Source organism: Haplochromis burtoni, unplaced genomic scaffold, assembly GCF_018398535.1.
Source record: "Haplochromis burtoni strain Fernald_Lab_line unplaced genomic scaffold, NCSU_Asbu1 Contig_55, whole genome shotgun sequence".
NCBI classification, from domain to species: domain Eukaryota; kingdom Metazoa; phylum Chordata; class Actinopteri; order Cichliformes; family Cichlidae; genus Haplochromis; species Haplochromis burtoni.
The window spans coordinates 937943-943904 of NW_024582416.1; positions in this window are offsets into that span (position 1 = coordinate 937943).

A 5962-nucleotide genomic window follows, 5' to 3' on the forward strand; every position below is an offset into this window, starting at 1 on the left:
GTGACGTGGGCCGCGTGTCATTATTCAGGAAGAAAACGAGTGAAAAGTCCACCCTGTGATTCTGTAGCCTGCAGAATCTCTCTCAGCTGCAATAACTTGAAGTCATGGTTCTCTTTCCACGAGCCGGTGTCCACCAGGCTTTAGCTGTCAGACGGATTTCTTCAAATTTGACTCTGGAGTACTTTGGTATCCAGAGGAGTTTGTGGTCAACCCAACAAACTGCTGGGTGCCCAGATCATCAGCCCTCCACCACCGTGCTGACAGCCGGTCTGAGGTGTTTGTGCTGATGTGCTGAGTTTGGTTTTGTGCTTCATGGACGAGCGTCTCCACTTCGCTCTCGTCTGTCCAAAGGACATTGCTCCAGAGGTCTTTTGGTTTCTTAAGATGTAATTTTGCAAACCTAAGCCATGCTGCCGTGTTCTTTATTGAGCCCTTATAAACAAGCCAAACATGTTCAGTCCTTTCTTAATCATATTATTAACTTGAACCTTTAACATGCTATCTGAGGCCTGTAAAGTCTGAAATGGAGCTCTTGGGATGCATTTGTCCAGCTTTTTGAATGTTTACACTTGTGAATAATCTTTCTCACTGTGGAATGATGAACTTTAAATTGTTTTGGAAATGGTTTCACATGCCTTGAGAATTGATGGGAAGGTCCTCTAAGATCATTGCTGATGTCTTTCCTCCTTTGGCACCGAGCTAACACACAGCTCAGAGGTGCTCACACCGATGCAGCACCCTCGCAACTCCCGTGGAAGCAGTAAAGGTGTGCTTTATGATGTCGTCAAGGACAAAACCTTAGAATTAAAAAGATGATGTACTTTCTTCTCTTTTTTCTGTCGTACGTGAACAGGAACAACGAAAATGAACATCTGAATAAACCGAAAGAACTGATCACAAATGCTTGTATCGATTTCACGAAAATGTTATTTGCTGTATTTATTATTGTGAAATCAGACTGCAGCATATTCCATGATACCTTGTTTTTTAATTCAGATATTTGCTGCTGAGGTGGTAGGGATTTCTACATGAATGGTCTATTGCTAGAATACTTCATACACCTGGAAAAATGTTCAAAAGTACAACAAGTCGGCTTTCTTTGATAAAAAACAAGAATAAATACAAGAATTTGATATTTTAAAGAATATAAATAATAAGGTACAACTGCAGCAGGCCTTTGACTTTGACATTATAAAGTAATAGATTTATGACTGTGTGGTATTCTGTGGGGGATTTGGAAAGAAGACAAAGAAGGTGCTATTCCTGATCCCAGAGCTGTTTCAGGAGCTTTGACTTTATGTTGAATTTGAAATATACTGATCCTAGCGCTGCTTTCAGCCTTCAAACTCTCCATCAGGTCTACACGTTCTAACATCTACGAGTGCTGCAGTCTGTCCATGAAACACATTACCAGGTTTGATCACATGCCACGCACCACCACCATCACCCCTCGCTCCGGCCTCATTCTGGTGAGTCTGGAATTTCCTCTTTTTTTATACTTGACACCGTCTGCTCCGTCTCTTGTGCACACTTGTGAGTGACGCCTCCGACTCTCAGGAGGGAATCTGCTTCTCACCAAACAAACAGGCAGACAATGAGGAGTCCTTCAGGGCTAATTACCAGCTAGCTGCTGCTTGGAAACAGCAAGGAGGGGTGGTTAAAAAGAGTGGGGGTTAAAAGGGCCCGGGGTGGGGAACAAACAGCGACTGTTTATTCATGTGTGGGCAGGTAGACGCACACTCACTATCCTCCTTAACGGAAACAATGAAGCTTGTTTTGGCGGTTTAAGAAGCAGGTGTCACATCTGCAGGAAGAAGCTGAGTCAGCCTTTAATAAGCAGTTTTTATAAGGTCGTCTTTCTCAAATGATGACAGACCCGTGAATGGAGGCAACACCCGGCGCATGAGAGTAAAACAAATACAGAAGGCCTGCAGTGTGTTAAGGCTGCACGAATGTGTGTGTCACACACCTCGTGTCGCTGCAGACGAGTGCAGAAAAACGAGAGGCGGCTTCATAATGAGAAAACCGATCTGGGATTTGGTTAAAGAGTGCGTACGACATTTTAACGGGCTCACCCTCGTGTGTGCACCACTAATGTCAGAGTGATGGGGGCTGCATCCAGTACCTGCCTGTCTTTCCTGATACACATCTCCCAGTTTCCACCCATTCTCAGGCACAATGTGCTGCGCTGTCAAACAGCCCGCTCCCTGCTTGCTCAGCATCTTCCGCTTCATCCCTATTGCATACTCCCCAAGCACACATATATGCATATTCGTTGTCTGTGTTAGCAGATTTAATAAGCTCCCCATCACCCAGCACAACACTGTGCCTGCTGTGAGCCATGGTTGGACAAAAAAATAAAAACAGAGAGGGGGAATCAGGTGTTTGTGGATTGTAATTGCCTCCATGACAACTCTCATTTTCCTATAGTCCTCCTTCTGTTCCCAACAGTGGCGCCCTTTAACATCCCCTGCCCCGATGACCCCACGTTCACCCTTCGAGAAATGCAGAGACAGCTGAAGACGAGAAGCAGAAGCACCAGCAGAGCTCGTGTAATCGCTTCAAGGCAGCCACTTTTAGCAGATAGGTGCATGTAAACAGATCATGTATGTTTACTGATATTTGTGTGTTTTGAAGTGAGGGTACGGGCAGGAAAGATAGGACCGCTGACAGCGTGCATGGAGGTAAGAGCTGCTCGCATCCTAAACGGCGAGGCCTGTGTCTCTGCCCCGGTGTGTTTGCACCAAGTCGTCACACTGACAGCTCCAGCACGCACACACACAGACACATACAAAGGATGTGAGTATAGAAAGGTCTTCAGTGACGAGCGGTTAAACCCCCCCCCCATCACACACACCTCTTCAGTATGCAAATACACACTGACTTGGCGCAAACAGGCGCTCTCTCCTCCTCTCAGCAGTCTTGGGGGGAAAAAACAGACTGCCATCAAATTTCTGTTCATCTCGAGAGAATGACACAAAAAAGTCTCATCAAAAAATGAGACAAAATGTTCCGTGAGAGGGAATCATCAGCCTTATCTAAATGTGATACATCTGAATTTACTGAATATCTTTTATTTCCAGGCTGTCTCAGTCCAGGTGAGGCTGATGGGTACAATTGCATAGACGTTTCTATCACGACGCGAGCTGTCAGCATCAAATGTGTCCGAGTAAACAGCACGAACACATAACCGTTCATCCAATTTGCAAAGTACTGACGTGCAGTCACCCGAGGCCGTGTTTTGTCTCTCTCATGATGAATTCCATCACAGCCTTGGCGTCGTACTTTCAACTTTTCCTTCTTTAAAAGCTATAAAACACAAACCCCCACCTCCCCTGTGGCTCTGCACATTAAAATTCATGCTTAAAAGAACAGAAAGCTAAAACCCGAAGAGCTTTGCTTATACCTGTATGCTGCAAGTACAGGCACTGCTGATGTGGCCTTGAGCGAATCTCCTCACCAACATCCAGCTCCGGTGCTGCTCTAACTGTACGCACACTTCCTGTGGCGCAGTGGGACAGCTGCATGACCTTGCTCTTTTGCAGCGAGCCCAAGTTCCTGGGTGAGGAGAACTTTGGACGCCTCCCAGTCTAGGAGTGTCTGCTGGCCCTGATAACGGGAAGCCGGGCGGGCAGTGGCTTCTTGAAAGCAGAGGAAAAGTTATGCACACTCCCACAGAGCTGAGTAATTACTGTGGCTGCAGACTGTGAGCCGAGATAGGGGATTCCTCTCCTGCATAACTAGGTGGATGGGAGATAGATGGCTCTGTCTCTTGCTCTGACTCCATCTCTGGTGCTCATGAATTTGTGCGAGTGGTCACACCAGCAGAGACGCTCTGGCTCTCTGCATCTGGCACAGGCTGCACAGTGAGTGAATATGATATCTGGGTATCTGGCCATGGCAGATAAAGGCTCATTTTAGTCTGGAGGCTTTAGGAGGCCTAATCAATAGCTTTAATCAATTAAGAATGCAGCAACTGGGAAGCTGCAGAAATCAGCCAAGTCTCACACTTAAAAGACCTCATTCCATTTATCACAACACGTCTGTATTGATCCCAAAAAGGTATGGAATGAGTTCATTTCAAGGACCTGGCACAATGAAGGTCCCGTATGGATCAGTGGTTTCCTTCGCCCGTATCCTTACATCAAGGTTACTGTTGTTTCAAAGGAGGGGGATTTATGTAGAGATATTTTGCCACGGTGCTGTTGAGATGGTGAAGAACAGAAGATAAGAGAGGTGAGCACTGCAGATTTTGAGCCGTCACACTCAAAGAATCCGGTCTGCACTGAGCACAGTAAGGCCGGCGCACTGACAAGTGCTGCAGCACCACACTGACCCCAAATGGCCAGACGGAGTAATGGCACTGCTATAATACTAAGGCAGCAGGAGCACCATAGCGGTTGTGAAAATGGACCTCCAGTGTATCGCGTAATTGCTGAGAAATCCTCTTTATAGAACAAATTAGGGCTTGAAGTTTAGCCATTATTAGGCTAGGAAATGTTTATGATTCTCCCACAACACAGTAAAAAGCCTTTTACAAGCCAAAAGCTAGCACTGTGTCTAATTAACTTCCTCACAGCAGGGAACTTCTGTGTATCTGACCTGCAGTCAAAACCACACATTAGCGCTTCTGCCAGGGAAATGTACCATTATTCCATGCCATTACAGTTTTGGTGCCCATGCTGGGCTAAAAGGTAAAGGTCAGGCAAAGAATTTATATGCAGTATGAAGTGCGCATGGGTTGGCACAGTAAACGGCATTAGACTCAGATCGGAGGCAGGTGGGACAGCGTGCAGAGAAAGGAAACCTCACACAGGCTAGTATCCTAAATCATACCCGGGACCTATTTGAAAGCTGCAGTTCCTAAATAAATCACACTACAGTTGTGGCATGCCCTTTACCCAGCCATAGACATGTAACTGAAGCTGCTGGACCTCGGTCCAGCGAATATTTATTTTTATTGTTGTGAATGGAAGACCTAGCCAACTGTTGTGTACATGTGTGTCTGTTTGAGTACAGATAGCCATTGATTGAAAGTTCCAGGCTGTCTAATCTTTCTTTCGGGAGGTCAGCAGGAAGATGGACCTGGCTGACTGCCCAGGCGTTGGGAGGCAGGTGGGAGCTAGAACTTTATGGACTGAGTCATAGACACACAACTGGATATTCTTACCAGAACTCGGGTCTCTACATGCAATCTATTTTTGTTGACTATTGTTTGGACTAAGAGACTAAGCTTAAGTGGAGGTAGAGACATTAAGCAGCACACTGCACTGCTCTTGTCCACTATTTCTCTATAACAATAAAAAGTGCTGAGATGGTGCCAGGAGACACGCTGATGGAGGCGATTGTTTTAATGAATCCTCCAGCTCGTGTTTTTTCGGACCCTAGTGAGGCCATAAATGAGCGCACAGAGGAGCTGGGTGCTAGTGCGTGCTGAGTAAGCACATCGACCAGATGTAGCAGCCAGCTCTCCAGCAGGGTGGGGGTATTTTAGCCGGCCTTCTTTATTAGTTTCCTTTTGTTGTGTGGATTTTTTTAAATTATAAAAAATATAAAGGGCAGCAGGTCTCGTGTGGCGTCTGCTTGGATGTCTGTGTTGCAGTGTGGAATTCGCCTTTGTCCAGTCTGTCGGGTCTCAAAATGCTATTTTGGTATTTTGGTTCTCTAAACTGATTTTTGTGATAAAAACAGCTGTGAAGAACTCAATTTATATGATTTACTCGGTTTAAACGACTAACACGCGTGAAACTATTTGTCTTAGCTTCATGCACGTGTTGGATCCATCACGGGTTGTGGTCACAAACCCAGATGAGTTCCTACTGTTTGATGAAGAGCGGGTGGGTGGTGCTTGAAATGTTACAGACTATTGAGATGCAATCCAATCCCGTGAATTGGACTATTAATCCCAAAATAATGATTCTGGTCAGCCTGAATGGGAATTCATGACAGTAAGGAGTGAAAG